A 19,822-nucleotide genomic window follows, 5' to 3' on the forward strand; every position below is an offset into this window, starting at 1 on the left:
ATATATATATATATATATATATATTTAACTTTGCCCTGATACCTCTTTGCATATTCTGAACTTTTTTGGAGGATGTTTTGCTTTATGTTACCTCCTCCCTTGTCCTTCTCTCACTCTGTCTTTCCCGATCTTTACCCAGCCAGTTTTTAGCTCATTGGAGAGCTTAATGCATTTAAACTTATCGGTATATGCAGCATATTTGGTTTGTGTGTTATTGTGTGCTTCCTTTGCTGCTTTCTTTGATTTTTATGTTTTAGGTGTAAACTATGTTTTCATTTCTTGGAAAGTTTGGCAACGTGTGTATCTTTCTAGTTCATGCTGAGCACCTAGTCATAGCGGGCACTCAGCAAACACTTTGGAAAAACAAACAGATTCTACTTATGGTTCTACTAGGTTTTGGTGTTTCCGTTGCTGTTTTCAGGAGCATTGTGGGACATGTTTCTGTAAGTGTTCTAGGCTAAGGTGAACGGTCCTCCTCGGCTTGTCTCCTCCCTCCCAAGAGAAGGGGCACAGCCGCACCCTTTTCTCCTCTTGCCTCTATTCGCCTTTGTTCCATTTATTTTGTTCCATTCTAAGCATTAAGATTCCCCTTGTTCGTATTCTCTTTATTGTACACAGAAGCTTATTTTATTTGTACTCAATTTTTTAAATGTTTATTTATTTTTGAGAGAGAGAGAGCAGGGGAGGGGAAGGGAGAGAGAATTCCAAGCAGGCTCTGCATTGCCTGACACGGGACTCGAACCCACGAACCGCGAGATCGTGACCTGAGCCGAAATCAAGAGTCGGACGCTTAACTGCCTGAGCCACCCAGGTGCCCCTTCTTTGTACTCTGTGGGGCGCAAAAAGAATTTTCTAAAAACTTTCAGGATCCTGCAGTGGATCATTTTCAAAGAGCTCTCTTCCACTGAGCGTCTTGAGTGTGGATCCTGCTTATTGCTGTTTTTCTGTCATTACTCACCCTTGAATCGTGTCCAGACCCAGTTTTTGTCCACACACAGGAGCCTTAGATGTGCTTGGTCTCTTCCCTGCCTTCATGTGTGATATTGAATCTTCTTTTCAGAGCCACAGCTAAAGAGACGGTTGTCCGTCTCTCGGTCTGAGGTTTGGTGCCCAGCAGGGTTCTGTCCAGAGCACATCTGCTCTAGCAAGGGGGATTTTTCTCCTCTCTTTACTCCTGAGGATTAGGGTGTAGACCTATTATTCCTTTGGGGCCGCGGTTGGTCCACTCGCTACACACAGGTTTTGAAGAGATTGGATGTAGACCAATTAATTCTGCATACCTAAACCCCATAAGTGACTTTTTTTTATGGAGCAGATATTACAGCAAGTCCAAGGCTTGAGTGTTCATGAGAATGCAGACAAAGGTTGTACATAGATCAACCCCTATTTTTTTTTTAGCCAGGGTTTAAAGTCAGCAAGTATAAGGTCCCCTTACTGTGACGGTGAGTGACTGGGCTGTCATTGGTTTTATACCCTCCTTTTCAACAGGGTACCCAGCCCAAAGGCACGCTGCAGAAGAGCCTGGGAACACGTAACTCTAGTGTCTAGTCCTTGAGTGAGAGTTTGTGGCGACTGGCTAGAGGAGATGGAATTGAGGAGTGTTGGTCGTGGAGAAAAGCAGGTGCTTCTCTCTTCTTAGAGGAAAACTAGAACGGCAAGGGATGTGCCAGACCTCTTTGGGCTTCTCGGGACGTAGAAAAGATGAAGAGATGATGGTGAGGTGATCAGAGAGGAAAGAGGTCTTAAATACCAGAAATGATTCAGTCTGCCATCAAGGATAGCTGGGGAGGGAAGTCAGCAAATCAGGAATATTCCGTATTCCCTGCTGCGCCCCCCCCTCTCGCCCTCAGGAGGCAGGAAATAGGTGATGATCAAGCAGAATAACTTGCATTTTAAAGTACCTTTCTCTAAGGACTTCAAAGTAATTGTTGATTTTAAAAAGCATTCATCTTGCAGAGTTAGCTCCTGCTTTATTTTTAACTTGCGAGACCTCAGCTCACAAATGCCAGGGTTACACAGGAAATTAATTTGAAGGTCTCCAGGCTCACATGGGACCATTTTTCACCATCGCATCACCTGATCTATCTCGGCAACATTGACCTCCGGCCCCCGGGTTCCTGGAAAGGGGGGCAGTGCTGAACGTTAGCTCCAGGAACCAGGAGCTGCTGGAAGGAAGACCTCACACATTGAGACCAGAAAAGGCTCGTTTTTCTTTTTTTTTCTTTTTTAATTTTCTTTTTTTGAACGTTTATTTACTTTTGGGACAGAGAGAGACAGAGCATGAACGGGGGAGGGGCAGAGAGAGAGGGAGACACAGAATCGGAAACAGGCTCCAGGCTCCGAGCCGTCAGCCCAGAGCCCGACGCGGGGCTCGAACTCCCGGACCGCGAGATCGTGACCTGGCTGAAGTCGGACGCTTAACCGACTGCGCCACCCAGGCGCCCCGGCTCGTTTTTCCTAATGTTCACACAATCCACCTTGGCTTCCTTGATTGCTATTACAAGAAGAAAAAGGGGAGGGGGACGGACGAACCCTACTTAGGTTGTTCCTATGTGCCAGGCGTTGCATAGTTACCCTTCTCAAGTGATAAAAGTATTGCTGCTGTTTTGATAGAAACAGGGGAAAAAAGGTTTCTGAGAGTTTCGGTCACGTGACTGAGGTCCCTGAGAGGCTCTGAAATGGCTTTGATCCCGTGTAGGTGAAGCTCTTGCTCCTGTCTGTGCGTGATCTGCTCGGCCTCCTTTCCCCCCTTAGCCTGTTTCACTGTCCCTTTGCCGGCATTGCTGCAGCCACACGGGTGGCTTTTCGGTTTGTTGAACACACCAGGCCGGTTCTGGTCTTAGTTCCTCTGCTGTCCTTTCTGGAATGTTTTCCCTCGAATCTTGGTGTCCATGGCTTTTCCTCATTTTTCAGCTTTCAGTGCAATAGCATTTATTCAGCAGACCCTTCTCTGACCCCTCTCCCCTCCCCCCCATTGAAGCTGCCACTCCATCCGGTTTTCTTCATGTCGGGCGTCCTGTCCACCCCACTGGAATGAAAGCACCATGAGGGCAGGGTTCTTTTTCTTTTCTTTTTTTTTTTAAATATGAAATTTCTTGTCAAATTGGTTTCCATACAACACCCAGTGCCAATCCCCACAGGTGCCCTCTTCAATACCCATCCGCCACCCACCCCTCCCTCCCACCCCCCATCAACCCTCAGTTTGTTCTCAGTTTTTACGAGTCTCTTATGCTTTGGCTCATGAGGGCAGGGTTCTTAATCAGCTCCCCAATCCACTGGCCTGGCATGTAGTAAGTCCTCAGAATACATGCGTCGAATGAACGAATGAATGAATATGCTAACTTCCTAGTGACATTTGCTAGACATTTTGGCACCATTTTCCTCCATGGTCCACGTGGGCCAACCTTAAGGCTAATTGTGATGCTGTTTCCTTTGGACCTGAGAAATTATCTCCAACATAGTCTGTGTATCATGTACATGTCCAAAACTAAAGCAGAAGAAGTATCAGTATCTACACTAAATTGTAAAAAAAAAAAAAAAATTAGATTGAGCGATGTAAATAACCAATCCTCGATTTCTGGAAAAATCCAGACAATCTCCCTGTCTGCATGTAGGCTGAAGAAACCACACAGATGACGGGAGATGTATTTTATGTAATGGAGGTGTGTAAGAGAATAATCTCTTGTCTTCAGGTGACTAGGTAGCCCAATAGCAGTCGATTGTGGAACCCAGGTATTAATATTAAGAGTTGGAAGCCATTCACGACTCTCAGTACAGTAGTGAGGGAAATGTCCCAAACTGAACCCATTATTTTTCCTCTGAAAATGTTTCTCCTCCAGGATTCCCAGTCTTAGTGATGGCACCCAACTACTTTGTTACCCAAGCCATGCGCTGAGTGGAGAGGGGTCATGCTTAACTTCTTATCCCTTTAAAACCCAAAGCAAGAAGTCCTGTGGAGGCCCCTTCTCTGCTTATCTTTTCACTTCTATCTCTTGTTAGCACCTGCATTACCTCCTTCCACTTGCTAACCCCCGGGTCACGCTAAACATGAAAATTCCGTAGCGCATCACATTATTTAACAGTTCTACGCCTCTGCTCAGACGCTGCTTAGAATGTCTTCTCATTTTGTCCACCCCCTCAACACCCCCTGCATTTCCATTACTCAAGTCAAGTGTCCTCTTCCCATTGATATTCTTTTCTGTTTCTTTCTACCAGTAGAATTAGCCCCTCCTATCTGGGAGCCTGGTATACCTTTTTCACACTTAATTCATCTTTCTTTGTGGTGCCTGACATAGTACCTTTTCGAAAGTACTCCATGCCTGCTTAATGAATGAAGATTAAGATCCAGAGGCAGTTGGGGGCAGTTGGGTTGCTTCCTTCTGCGCCAAAATCTATAGTGTTGTGAGGAATTTCACACTACATCCCCTAAGTCTGTCTGGTTGAAAAGTAGGAGAGCCTAGGATTTAGAAATTCACAACGAATGCTCTACAAAGCGTGTCAGGGATAATCTTTACATGAATAATTGAGAGTTGACTGTAGTGTCATCAATTAGTAATGGAGGTCAGTCTTATTTCATTAGAATGTAACTTCCTGGAGGTACAGCTTTTGTTCATGTAGGTCCTCATTTCTTAAAAGTACAGTGTCAAAAATAGTGTGGGTGCTCAAAAAGTTGGAAATCAATTAATCAAGTATATCAGGTTCCAGAGTGACCAAAGGAGAGGCTGATATTCAGGAAACCCATTTGTTCTCATTAATAAAACAATCTTATCCATATTAATAAAACGATCTTATCCATGTTAAAGTAACAGAAGGTGGAGGATAGGAAAAGGATCTATTAGTGTGGTCCAGCTGGGGACCTCTGAGATCATTCCTTCCTTCCCGGAGCTCATGAATAATAAAATAAATCGGTGTGACACCAGGGAATAAGCTGTAAAGTGTCACAAAATGCCAGGAACAAAATCCATCCAAAGTGCTCTTTTTCTTCCTGAGGAAAAACCTAAAAGAACTTTTCTGATTACCTGACAGTCCATTTAATCCCCAGGAAACATTCCTTTGTTATAGTTTCAAGGAGAATTACTTGAAATAATCCTTTGTACAATGTGCCTGGTTCTATTTTAGTTTTAAGTCGTGTCCCTTTTCTTTTTGAATTTGTTAAAAAAAAAGACATCTAATCAATGCCCAAGTGGAAGTGGTGTGGCCAAGTCTGAGTTTCTTTTTCTCCAGGATGAAGTTACCTTTTGTGTAGAGGCCTTTTAAAAAGAGACTTAAAAGACTCTAGGAGCTGAGAAAGAATAATAAAAAAAAAAAATCCTGAATGTTATAATTAAACTGGACAGACTTAACCATCTCTCTTGAGTATTATTGGAGAGGAGCATGCTTTTTGACCAGCTCCACTTATGGATGTTCACAGTGACCCAGATTTTAGGGGACTTGGACATTTCTTGGCTAAGTACCCAGGAGGATTCATCTGTAGCATTTGGTCAAGGGGAAGACACAGCCCTGGCACTAGATAGGCCAACTGGTCAACTGTGTATCACTTGAAAAGTGGGATGAAAAAGGATAGGGAAAGGTAGAAAAGGAGTCCAATATCCTGTGTGTCTTTGAGACTTTCCCATATTTTGGTTTGGAAATACATCAAAGCAACAAGAATAAAAAGGAAAATAAATCAGAGGGATTTTAATTTAGAAAATAAGGCACTATGTAGGTCCATGCACGTGGATTCTGTCTAAGAGAGAAAGGTAAACCACTTTGGGTGAACTTCTGGTGGTGACCTCCCCCCTTCCCCCCTCCCCCCCCATTGTAAGGTCATCAGCCAGGAATTATTTTGTGTTTTTCTTATCTTCCTCAGTCTCCTCCTTCCTCTTTCCACTCTCCAACGTGGGGAAGAAGATTGGGGTAGGGGACAAGTGTAATTCCTGATGAAGTTCTAACATTTCCCAAACTCATTCCACCCAATGGCTCAATCCAAGTTCAAAATGCAAAATGAATTAACAGTTAACATGGATGCAATAATTCAGTTCACTGCACAGGTACTTTGTTTTTTGTCTTTCAAAAATGTATGGCTTTTTTCTTTCTCTAGAGGCAGTTTCTTTTTGATCTTTAAATAGTAACTTAAGGTTAAACCACAGAATAATGTTTTTAAGAATGAAAACTATTCTGATAATTTTAGGGTAGCTGGTTGGGAGAAAGATTCATGAAAAATTCAGGTGGAAACTTTTCTTCACTCTTTTGTTTAGAGGTCTTCAAATTTTTCTTAGAGCTCTTTTTTTCCTTTTCTTTTATCTTAGAGGAAAAATGGTAGATTCCATGATTGCGTTTTAAAACAAATGCTTAGTTAAAAATAATATCCAATTTGGCCTTAACTAGTGCATAGCAGAAATAACAAAAGGCAGTTAATGTGGTAGGAACTAAATGCCCATGTCAAGTTGCCAGCGCATTATCTTTGTGTCTTTTACAAGGAGGACTTCACTTGCTGAAATGGCTCTTGACAAAGTTAAGTGGGCCCAGATATTGTTTGGGAAATTGCCCTTATTTTGTGTGCTTCTTGTTCCAGTAATGGAACCCATGAGCAGTAGATAATTGTAGCGGCCTCATCTATCAAATAATATTAGAAGTCAACAGCTATAATCTGAGCCACTCGCTTTACACAGCTTTTCTCTATATTTTCTGTTCAAATTGTCAGTTGTTACCTGTAAGTGTCCCCATTCCCTGTGGTTGATGGAAGCAAAAAGATTTAAGTAAATCAGGAGGTGAGTTGTGTGTGGGCTCGGGCCCAGACTCCACAGCCAGCTTACCACAGCAGATGATAACAGCTCCCTGAATAGGGAAAAATCATGGTTCTTTGTACTACATTATATGTTACTATTACTGGTGCAGAGGCTGGGAGAAAGGGTGTTTTTTAGAGATAGTCTGGGCTGTTAAAAACTGAGTTTAAGAGGGTCAGAATGAAACCTCTCATTACAGGAGGGTAAATCCACATAGCGTTTCAGCATTCTGACCTACTTTTGTTCATTTCTTAGACCCCTTCGCTAAAAGCAAAGTTGCCTAAAAAGAGAATTGTGCAAGCTTGGTGGTAGGTACGTGGGTATTTATTATACTTTTCCAAAAGCTCATTTGTAGGCATAAAATATTTCATAATCAAAAGGACAATGTTTTGTGGGCATAGTCATTATAACCATGTTTGGGTTCTTTATTTATCAAAGAAAAATCAGAAAAATACCAAAGCAATAGAGTAAAAACATGAATGCACTTCATCCAATGGTTGACATTTTTTAATGCATATAAACCTATATATATGTTTATATATGTATATATATGTTTATATGCATTAAAAATATATGTGTGTATAGATATGTATGTTTACATATATACAACTGTCTATAGGTATGAATTACAGGATCACATTGTATCTGCTTGCAGTAGCCTGTGGTTTTTCCCTCTTAATATATTGTAAGCATATTTCTATGTTCATAAATATTCATTTGCTATACTATATTTGTTGGTTGCCTTATAGTCTGTTATTATTCTATTATTATATTCTATGCAGTATCTGTTATTAGATACTTAGGATATTTTCAGATTCTCGCTATTGTAAACAGTGCTTCAAAGAATATCCTTGCATCTAAGACCTTATCCACACCTATGACAACTTCTTTAAGTGAAATTATTAGAAGGATATTGAATAAACAGTTTGTATGAAAGAGGGCAAAATACTTGCTATTATTTTAAGCAGTCCATGAACGATCCTGCCTTGCTTTTTCTCCTCAATGTCAACTAGGCACAGATGCTTCATAGATGTTTATAGTCATGGAGACATGTTCTATGGAGGCGGGGGTGGGGTCTGCATGTCCTAGAGCATCTGTGGATAACAGTGATCGGGGACAGCTCCAGTAAGGAGAAACTTCAAACACATCCATGATGGGGGGTCCTAACAAAGGAATGGGGGCACCCATGGTTGGGGAGCGATACGGTCAAAGGCGCAAGGATGGCATGAAAGCCCAGAAATAAGCAGACTGATAAATGCAGCTGTCTGGTTAGGTGGCCCCTGATGTTTTTGCCACCAGCCTCTCCTTTCTCTGAACCCCCTACGGAATGTAAGTTTATATCGTCTACTTTAACAGGGCAAAATCATCTCCTCACATTGTTCTGTCACCGAATATTTGCTATCATTGCTCTCCCAATGGGATTGTAAAGTATTTGGGGGCAAGGAACAATACCAGCCCCTCAGAGGCCCCAGCTGCTCTGAACAGAGAAAGTAATTAGCAGAGATCTGGAAACCTGTTCCATGGTCTGAACTGCCCCTTTCTGTCCTTGGATACCAATAGTTCTGCTTGTTTCATTTTTCCCTCTGATGCATGATTTTGTTTACGAGAGAGAGCTGGGATTATTAAACACACCCCTCCCTCCCAACACGCAAACTTTTTCTTTTTCCTAACAAACTTTTTTTTCAACCATTCAACCCAAATGATCAAACTTGTGATTTCAGTTTTCTATTTTTAGTGGTATTATTATTTGGGGGCATTTCCTTGAGCATCGTTTTCTCAACCTGAGTATTTTGTCACCCAGTCACTAAGTGTTGCACGCCAGGTTTGTCATTATAACCCCTGGGTGCTGAGAAAACAGGAAGGGAAAATCAGCATCTTTATGTAGCCTTTATCTAGTGGGGTGGTAGAAAACAATTTACTCTCCAGGGCTATCCTTCTATAGCTTCTTGCACTGAGCTGCACCAAATGAAGCACAAAGTCAGGTTAAAAAAGCCACTGATGGTTTTCTGTGGAGCTCAATGAAAAGATACTTGCTTCAATAGAAGTTTCTGTGTTGGGGACTCTGGCCCAGCAGCAGCTGTGTTTTTCAGCCTTTGATTGCTGCAGAATCACCTTTCTGGCAAACGGAGAGGCTGTGTTTCTATTTCCATTACTAAATAACAGCACAGGGCCAGGGCCATGAGCGCTTTCCTACCCAGAGCCAATATTTCAGCCCCGATGTCCTGAGACAGTCATTTACATTCCTAACATGTAATGATTTTTCGTATACAGTATTTCAACAAAATGTTTGTATAGTTCAACAGTTGTTCATGGCACAAATGAAGGAAAAACAGGCGATAATTTATACAACTGTGTGATGAAGAATCACCAGTTGCCATTACAAATGTGCCATGTAATTAACACCAATCCTTTGCAAACTCTTCTAAAAAATCAAAGAGTAGGGAACACTCCTAAAATCATTTTATGAGGCCAGCATTATCTTCATATCACAACCAAACAAGACCTACTAGAAAAGAAAACTACAGGCCATATCCTTGATTAATATAGATGCAAAGATTCTCAATAAAATAGTGCAAAATAAATTCAGTAGCACATTTAAAGGATCATTCATCATGATCAAATGGGATTTATATCTGGAACGCAAGGATGCTTCAAAATACGCAAATAAATCAATGCAATACATCAAATTAATAGAATGGAAGAAAAGAATTATATGATCATCTCAACAGATACAGAGAAAGCATTTGACAAAATTCAACATCCATTTGTGATAAAAACTCCTAGCGAAGAAGGAACATATGTGAATATAATAAAGGCCGTATATGACAAGCCCCCAGCTAACATCATACTCAGTGGTGAAGGGTTGAAAGCTTTTTCTCTAAGATCAGGAACAAGACAAAGATGACGGCTCTCACTATTCCTTTTAAGTATGGTACTAGAAGTCCTAGCTAGAATAATCAGGCCAGAAAAAAACAAAAACAAAAACAAAAATGTCAGAATTGGAAAGAAAGAAGTGAAATTGTCTCTATTTGTAGATGACATGATTTTATATATAGAAAATCCTGAAGACTCAACCAAAAAACTGTTAGATCTAATCAAGGAATTCAGTAAGGTTGCAGGATACAGAGTCAATGTATAAAATCAGTAGTATTTCTATGCAGTAGCAAGAACTTTTTTTGAAAAAGAAAGATATCTATCCCATTTACAATAGCATCAAAAACAATAAATTATTTAAGGAATGACCAAGGAAGTAAAAGAGCTTTACTCTGAACATCACAAGACCTTGATGAAAGAAATTGAAGCCACATATAAATGGAAAGGTATCCCATGTTCATGGATTAGAAGAATTAACATTGTTGAAATGTCAATGTTATCAAAAGCCATCTATAGATTCAATGCAATCTCTATTAAAATTACAATGGCACTTTTTTTTTACATAAGTGGAAAACAATCTTAAAACTTATATGGAAGCACAAAGACCCCAAATAGTCAAAAAATAAATCCCAAGAAAGAAGAACAAAGCCAGAGGCATCACAATTCCTGATTTCAAGCTATACTATAAAGCTATAGTCATCAAAACAGTATAGCACTGGCATAAAGACAGACAAGTAGACCAATGGGACAGAAATTGATAGCCCAGAAATAAACCCAAGCATATATGATCAACTAATATTTGACAAGAGAGCCAAGAATACTCAATGGAGAAAGGACAGTCTCTTCAATAAATGGTGCTGGGATAGTTGGAAATTCATGTTCAAAAGTATGAAACTGGACTCCTATCTTACACCACTCACAAAAATTAACTCAGATTGAAGACGTAAATGTAAGACCTGAAACCATGGAAGTCCTAGAAGAAAACAGAGGAACAAAGCTTCCTGACATGGGTCTTGGTGATGATTTCTTGGTTATGACACCTAACACACAGGCATCAAAACAAAAAATAAGCAAGTGGGACTGCACTAGTCTAAATAGCTTATGTACAGCCAAAGAAACCATTGACAAAGTGAAAAGACAATGGAATGGGAAAAATATTTGCAAATCATATAGCTAATAAGGAGTTAATATAAAAATATGTGAATAGCTTATACAGCTTGATAGCAAAACTCCAAATAACTCAATTAAAAAATGAGCAGAGGGCCTGACTAGACATTTTTCCAAAGAAGATATACAAAAGGCCAATAAATACATGAAAGGATGCTCAACATCACTAGTTATGAGGGAAATGCAAATTAAAAACTAGTCATGCCTGTTAAAATGGCCATCATCAGAGAGATAAGAGATGACATATGCTACTATGGAAAAAGTATGGAGGATCCTCAAAAAATTAAAAATAGAACTACTATATGATCCAGAAATTCCACCTCTGGGTATTTATCTGAAGGAAATGAAAATACTAACTTGAAAAGATATGTGCACCCTCATGTTCATGACAACATTATTTACAATGGCCGAGGCGTGGAAACGATTAAGTGTCCAGTGATAGATGAATGTATAAAGAAATTGTGGTGTGTGTGTGTGTGTGTGTGTGTGTATTAATGGGTGTGTGTACATCCAATGAAATATTATTGAGCCATAAATAAGGAAATTCTACCATTTGTGACATGTATGGACCTTGCAGGCATGTTATGTTAAGTGAAATAAGTCAGACAGAGAAAGACAAATACTGTAAGATCTCACTTATATGTGGAATCTAAACAAAACAAAACAAAACCCAAAACAAATAACTCATCCCCCCAAAGCCATACTCATAGAGAAAGAGATCAGCCTTGTGGTTATCAGAGGTAGAGGGTCGGGAAGTAGGAATTGGAGGCAGGTGGTCAAAAGGTACAAACTTGTAGTTATAAATAAGTCTTAGGGATGTAATGTATACCATGATGAGTAGGTTACACTGTTATATGACATGTAGGACAATTTGAGAGTAAATCCTAAGATTTACTTAGGAGAAAATTCTTTTTTTTTTTAATTTTTTAAAAAAATTATTTATTTCTGAGAGACAGACAGAGACAAAGCATGGGGGAGGAGTGGTGGAGAGAGAGGGAGAAAGAGAAACCAAGGCAGGCTCCAGGCTCTGAACTGTCAGCATGGAGCATGACTTGGGACTTGAACCCACAAACCATGAGACCATGACTTGAGCCAAAGTCTGATGCCCAACCGACTGAACCACCCAGGCGCCCCGAAAATTCTTTTTTTTCTTCTTCCTTTTCTTTTTATTGTATCTATATGAGATCATGGATGTTAGCTGCACCTGTCGTGGTACTCGTTTCACAATCTGCGTAAATCAAATCATCATGCTGTCCCCCTTAAAATTATACAGTGAGGTGTGTCAATTATTTCTCAATAAAACTGGTAAAAGAAGAGGCGTGCCATGTGACTCTTCCCCAATGCATGCTGCCTAAAAAGCAACAACAAACAACATCAGCAGCAACAACAACGACAAAAGAAGCAGTAGAAATTTAAAATGGTGCAGCCGTGTTGAAAGTTGTGGCGATACTAGCAGATAATAGAATGTGCTCCTGAGATGCTGAGCTGTGGGTGGCTGACCCGGGATTTTGAAGCGATCCTCTGATACTCGAAATCATTTCAAGGTTAAATGGAAAACGTGAGCTCGGATTATCTGAATCCTCCTGCACCTGGATAACGTATAAAAAGGGAGCGAGAAACGTAACCTGTGCGAGTGTCGCTGTTAGTGCGCCGTTCTCCAGGACGTATTTCCATTGCTAGAGAGCAGCCTGACCATTCACTTCTTTAAGTTAGCTGCTCTGACTCTGAACATTATCATTTTTGTACGAAGCGGAGATTATGAAGGACTGACCTTGTTTTGAAGTGTTTATGTTAATTTACCAGTCTTTAGACCATTTAGTGTATGGACAAAGTCCTACGTATCCTGAAAATAAAGATGGGAACACTCTATTCAGAGACTACGCCAACGTCTGTTATTATATTCTCACAACAACACTGCTAGGTGCTTGTAATTAATCTCATTTTACAGACGAATAAACAGAGGCCCGGAGAGGTGAAATGAAAAAGCTAATAAGTGGTAAAGGTGTGAATCAAACACAGGTCGATCTGATCTCCAAGCCAGCGTGCTCAGTCACTCGGCTCTCCCAAATACTTTATACTAGAACCCCTTTCGTGTTTCTGACACAGAAACTTCTCTGACCTGGAGGGCTTAAAAATGACTGTGCTGATTACAAGATAACAATATTTCATTCCACTCGATTTCATTTCTTTAAAGGAGAAAAAAATCATCCATTTGCAGCTGATTGCTTTGCCCTTTTGTGCATCTATTTTGTGTGTGAAGGTTTATAGCAATGTATTGACTTTCTTCATTATCTAAATTTTATGCACCTAATGAGACTTGTTAGTGTGCTTAGTGACCTTCTTTAAAATTTTTGCAATAAGAACGCACCCCAAACAACTCATGTGAGTAGCTTTTAGTTGGTAAAATGCTTTCAGTGACCAAGCTAAAGCCATATATACTCATTTGTGTGAATGCTATTCTTGCAATTACTGTTGGAGTGACGGTTTCTCTGAGGTATTTGAAGGATGCAACTTGTTCAAGTTTAATGCCATCTATTATGAACTCTGCTGCATGCTGTTAATAGCTGGAAGGCATTGATTTTGTTTTCTGCTCTCTTATCTCAAGCCCATACATTTTGCTTGCATTATTGACTGTTCTGATCATTTCATGCACCACCTCTTTAGAAGATGTATGAATCAATGTCAGCCATGAAACTTAAGTTGTTTATTAGGCTGCCATGTAGGTTTACACCTTCATGAAAATCATCTAATGTGGTCGGTGTCAGACGTTTCAAACAATTGTTGACCAGGTCTGATGAAAGAGGACAGCCTTGGAACATGTCACCCCTGGAGGAGGAAAGTTCACTCAATTATTTATTTGGGTCACATGTTATACTTGACTGGATGCACTTTTTAATGATGTTAATTAACTTCTTCAGGGTGTTAAATTAGTTTAGAACTGCTATGATTATAGCATGACATAAATTGGACTCTCTATTCTAAGAGATGCATTTGAGTTTTACACACCGAAAGGATATTTTGTACCGAATTAGTGCAAAGGGCGCTGCACTGCTTACATTCGAGCCTACTTGATAGAGGACCCGCACCGACTTCAGATCAATTTCACACTTAAATCACAGAGTCAAAAAAACAAGTGTAGGAGCCTGAAAGCCTGTCCATCATTTTATACAATTACTGAGTTCTTTACCCAGCACCCAAAGAGCATCAAATTGCACCTCTAATCCAATAAAAAGTGTTTTCCATAATTAAGGCAATTATGAAATGCCCTACAAAATCCATTCTTAGGGTTCAGCTTCTAAGTGCTTCCTGTGCATACAGCAAATTTTGGATGAGTATAGGCTAGATTTTCTTCCCTAATTTTTACAATGCTTTTGATTCATGTGGCTTGCTTAGTATTTTGTGGGGCATTTTTCAAATATGGAGATCAGTTCTCCTGTCGGTATAGGAGGCGAAGGGTTGCACGGGGTTGCATTACTCATGGCCAATTTCTGGGACAGCCGTGGATCCAGTAATATCATGTGACTGGTTCTTCTACACACGTGGTGGGAGGGGGTTTTGGGAAAGTCTCCCTCGGCAATCAGTCACCCGGACCTGGACATAATGTGAAAACCCTGCTGACTAGTTAAAAATTAAATTCAGAAAAATGGTAATCAAATTGTCGTTAAGAATTTATTGCTCAGATATTTTTTTGATACAATTCATAATCAAATAGAAGTACAAGGACAATTTATTTTAAATATTATACATTTATGGGAGAGATGCCCTGTAGAGGCTTGAACTGTGTCCCCCTCCCCCCAAAGTATGGCCACCATGAACTTGAGAATGTAACTTATTGGTATAAGAATCTTTGCAGAGCTAAGGATCTTGAGGTGAGATAATTCTGGGTTAGAGAAGGTCCTAAATCCAATGATAAGTCCTGAGACGAGAAGAGAGGGAAGAGAAGAGAGGAGAGGGAAGGGAAGAGGAGGGGAGAGATGAGAACCATTTGAGATGGAGGCAGGGGCTGGACTGGATGCCAAGGAACGCTGGGGCTCAGCCGCCAGCAGACCCAGGCGAGAGGCAGGAAAGAATTCTCCTGCAGAGCCTCCAGAGCGGACTGACCCTCTGGCGCCTTGCCTTTGGACTTTTAGCTTCTTGAGCCACGAGAAAATACATTTCTGTTGTTTTAAGGCGCCAAGTTGGTGGTAATTTGTTATGGGGGCCCGAGGACACTAATACCTGCTCCCAGCTACTTCCTGAGTCTGATACGCCGGTGTTGCTCGCTTCCTCCTTCCCATTAAGGAGTCTCCTCACCACGGCCCCTCCACTGGAACGCCATTTGCTGCCACTTCTGTCTGCTGAGATCCCCCAAGCTTCCAAGGCCAGCTCACGTAGCCCCTCATCTGCCGGGTTCCGGTACCTCTCTCTTCTCTGGATGTCCATAGCACGTGTCTCTATTTCCAGGGCACTGCTGCCCACGTCCGCCTTATATTATGCTGAACGTATTTGTTTCCTCCCTTGATGTTTGGAATCATGCCTTGTTCAGCTTTAAATATGCTAGAATGCTTAGCACAGACCTTCGTCTATAGTCAGGTTTCAAAATATGTTGAATCTAATTGCATGGCATCCTTTGCCATGAGAAAAATTCTGTTTTTGTTTCACAATTTGGGTATCAAATTGTGTATGCAGAAGAAATTGAAGCCATGGGAGAAGTAATTTCAACAAAGCCAAAATTCGATGATTCTAAAAGCAAGCGTTGTAAGAACTGCTTATATTTCAATATGTTTTTGAATGAAAATATGTTGTTCAATGGATAATTCCAAGTCCAAATATTTTCCTGGGGAATATGATGTTGAATCATACTTACAGTTGGGGATAGTTAATTCACTGTGTTAATCAGTATGCATTTGACTTCTCTATTTTTAGTCATATTAGTTACTGAGATATTCTTCTGAAATACTTATGCCTGCATAATAAAAATATTGAGCTAAATCTCTTCATTCAAGACTTTAAAAGCACCTTATTCACTGCTAGTTGATTTCTGACCGGTTTGTTTAGCGATTCAAACAAGACGTTGTGTTTTGTACAAGACAATGCACTTTTAGAACTGCCGTGCGTAACATACTAATTGTGAAGTTTAAAAAGCAGTGTTCACCTGTGAATCGCCAAATCCAAATAAGCGCTCAACATTTAACCTTGGTTCAGATCACCTTTCCATACCATCTTTGTTTGGTACTTTCTTTCTTTCTTTCTTTCTTTCTTTCTTTCTTTCTTTCTTTCTTTCTTTTTTAATTTCTTAGTGTTTATTTAGTTTTGAGGGAGACACAGTGTGAGCAGGGGAGGGGCAGAGAGAGAGAGAGAGAGAGAGAGAGAGAGAGAGAGACAGAATCCGAAGGCTCCAGGCTCCGGGCTGTCAGCACAGAGCCCGACGCGGGGCAAGAACCCACAAACCGTGAGATCATGACCTGAGTTAAAGTCAGACGCTCAACCCATTGAGCCACCCAGGTGCCCTGGTACATGCTTTCTGGATTTAAGTTCTTTCATGCCATGTCTATGTGTGATGTGGTCTTGCCGTTGCTTCCATTCTCATGATGTTAGGCTTTGGCGGGGTGTGGCGTGGTTGAGAGGAGCAAGCAAGGTCCTTGGCTTGAGGGAGACTCAGATGTGTATACTGGGTCACCTTTCAGCCAATTGTGTGCCTGTCACCAAACCACTTAGCTCAACTGAGCCACAGTTTTATCATCTGTGAACATGACTAATGATAACTCCGTCGTAACACTGTCATGAGAATTAAAGTGAATAAAATAATATCTGTAAAGTGTTTAAGCCAGGTCTTGGCACATACAAGGTGCTTAATAAATGTTCAATGTGGTGTTGTTGTGGATGATCAAGAGTTCAACCATCTGAATTTAATTCTTTTAATAATATCTACTGTTGCAGGTCCTGGCAATTTAACAAAGGTGATTCACAGGGTCTGCCTTTCCAGGGAGGAACCAGATATTTAAATAGGAAATTCAAGGCTGAGGGTAGCCCGAGAGATGGTCCGGACACTATATTTGGCCCACATTATCACCCAGGCCATTCAAGGTTCAACTTGACCTTTTCTGGGTAAACATGGCAGAATATGTAGCTCTTTTCCCTCCCCGAATCCAATTAAAATGGCCGCAAAGGAAGAAAAATGAATAAACACACAAGCAGAAGGTGAGTGGAGACCCCAGTAAATAAAAGAATGTTTCCAGAAGCTTGGCGTGGCCGCTGACTGAGCAGAGCAGAGGAAATAACAATCCCACGGGCCTCCTCCATGGGGGAGAGTGTGAGGAATTAGCTGATCCACTCCGCAGAACCTAGAGAGCGGGGGGCACGTTGAGGATCCAGGTGATGTGGATGGCAGGCAGTGGGGAGGCATCAGGCTGAAAATAGGAGATTGGCACAAAGTCTGTACATGACCTGGTTGAACCCCACGCATCAGCTGGCTACCCCCACAGGTGGTTTACATCGTGGACAAATGAAATCAAGAAAGAATTTGGATTTAGACACAAGGAGGCACAGCAAAGGGTAGAGATAGAGCGGAGAATGAAATTCAAGGGATGAAGTGAATGTCTCTGTAACTGACCTCTAGTTGCCCTTTCCCTACTCTGCTACCAAGATACTGGATGTCAAGAATTTTATCCTGACCTTGTCTCCTCCCGCCGCCGCCCCCCCCCCCCCGCCCCCTGCCATGTACATCGAACAGGGCAGAGTATCCATAGATTGTTTTTTTGGAGAAACAGTATGACCATAAAGAAAAGACCTTTACGTATTCAGAGATGATCCATATTTGCTTTAGCTGGATGCTTGGGCAGGATGGGTAGCCTGGGGTGCCTTTAAAATGAAAGTCTTGGTTTTCCAGAATGCCAGATAGTATAATTTTGAAATACATGCTTATCCGAGGGGTCTTCATTGTGAAGGCAGATTCAGAGGGGAGATTTTTTTCATTTTTTTTTTTTTCTTCAAGATTTGAGATGTGATCCTCCTTGTGATCTCCTGGAGAGTGGACGATGTATTTTTGGTTTATCCTTATTGAGATTATGGCCTTTTGGGATTGTAGCTTGTGGTGGAATGGAGTGTGTATCTCCTATTTTACATTCCATCTTTAGGCTTTGTCTGCTGTGCCTTGTGCCCCTTTGAGGCCTTAAAGACCAAGTTCAAGTTCATCTGGTTTGGTGAATGACTTCAGATGAGAGTCAGCTTTGGGGCTCTGCTGTTCATTCTTAGACTGGCTTTTACCTGGATTTTGCCATCTGAGCATTCTTTTCATTTATTTTTTTTTCTGCGGCTCAATGATGCAGGCTAAAAGATAGCTTTTAGACTTCATTAGGCATTTTTAGTTGTTTATGGCAAATAGTGTGGTTAGAGTATATAGTTTACTATACCACCGGAAATAGAAGGCAGTAACTCTTTTCAAGTATATCAAACAATATTCTTACACTTAAAATCACCAATTCATTCTTCTTAGAGAACTGAACAAAAGAAAATGTGTCTAAACTATAAAGAGTCCAGTCAAATTGCCACGACTGAAAGGCTGATTGGATACTGATCAAGTAACTAAGAGAAACCGAAATCTCTTCGGATATTTGAAAAACACAAAGCAAAACAAAACCACACACCGGGTCATTTATCTCGTCGGGCGGAATGCTCCTTTGCCCGAGGCAGGGGGCTGGGGAAGATGACCTGTGAATGCCCCTTCAGTTCTGTCATTTTATGATATTTGTGAGGAAAAAAGCTAGACTTTCAGAACAGTTTTTTCCCTGTGAGTTTGTGAAGTGATATTATGAAACTGGTCTAGTTTCTGTCTGTCAATTTCAACTTCCTGCAGTGAAATTTCCAGGTACTGAGTTTTACTCTGCAGGACACAAATTTCTTTTTCTTGTGATTTGTCCATTTTATTAGGCCTTCCAAATCACATACAAAAATGTGTAAAGAATGGTTCCCTCCATCTGTGTCCGTAGGGATTCCCTTTGACTTCTCCGCGGATAAGATAGACTGAGCAGCAAAAATAACGAAATCAATTTTCCATTAATAGCTGATAGAGTAATGAATGTAAAGATGAAAGGAAGCGGAAATACTTTTAGTATTCAGAGAGATTTTGTCATTGTTGTAAGTCACCAGGGTCTTTTGTGAGATGACTGACATAGAAATATGCTCATCAGGGGTTTTTCATTGATGTAGAATTTGATGTCTGGTGCCTTATTGGTTCCCCAAAGTTTACCACCATGTGACAGTGCCTGTCCCTTTCAGTTCTGCCTAATTAGGACATTCTATGGCCATTAATATCTCCTACATCGCCGATACTTATGGTGGAAAGTAAATTGGCCTGCATGAAATCTTTAACTTATATTAAGTATGTAATAATATAAATAAAAATAAAGCAAAAATATAATCTTATATTAAAGAGTTAAAAAGACACCTCAGAACACAGCTGTATGTTTTGCAAAGTATTTTCATATTTCCTTTCTCCACCTGGTTTGTCTAACACCCTCATGAGGCAGGAGGGTAGACATAATTGTCACCATTTTGAAGACCCTCCTGTGTCCTTTTGCCTAGGGAAACTGCCTTTCCCCATCAGTAGGCTAAGTTCCACTTACCTCCCATTCCCCTCACCCACCACCAAGAAATTAAATTTAACAACAGTACAAAAAAAAAAAAAAATCAAATACCCATGTCCCACCATCCTGAATTAACAACCATTAATATCTGGCTTTCTTTTTAAGGAATTAACACATTGTAGGTATGTTGACGTCTCTTACTGATTTCCCTTTGTCACTCTCCTTCCGAGAAGAAATCACTAATATGTCGATTCAACCAACCCCGCAATCACCTCCTCCAAGAAGGCTTCCCTGGTTGTTGGGTGCCTGCCCCTGAGCTCTGCCCCCACTGAGCCCTGCTGGCCTGCCAAGCATGGCTTATGTTGGCTATCACACCCTGTATTTGAGCCGTCTTGTCCCAGAGGACCATCGCTGGGTTCATTTTTGTGTTCCTTATGCCTGCCATGGGGCCTG

At 40.8% G+C, this 19,822-nt stretch overlaps 1 long non-coding RNA gene across 1 annotated transcript in view; it reads left to right on the forward strand.

Annotated features, from left to right (window-relative positions):
- The window catches only part of LOC121013269 (uncharacterized), a 23,608-nt gene extending 12,656 nt beyond the window's left edge, over positions 1–10,952 (forward strand). The window contains exon 3 of the long non-coding RNA XR_005782609.1: positions 10,812–10,952. This is a non-coding gene — a long non-coding RNA (uncharacterized LOC121013269). The remainder of the gene's footprint in view (positions 1–10,811) is intronic.
- The last annotated feature ends 8,870 nt before the right edge of the window (positions 10,953–19,822 follow it).

Source organism: Herpailurus yagouaroundi, unplaced genomic scaffold (assembly GCF_014898765.1).
Source record: "Herpailurus yagouaroundi ecotype Mexico unplaced genomic scaffold, PumYag 198, whole genome shotgun sequence".
Taxonomy (NCBI): Eukaryota; Metazoa; Chordata; class Mammalia; order Carnivora; family Felidae; genus Herpailurus; species Herpailurus yagouaroundi.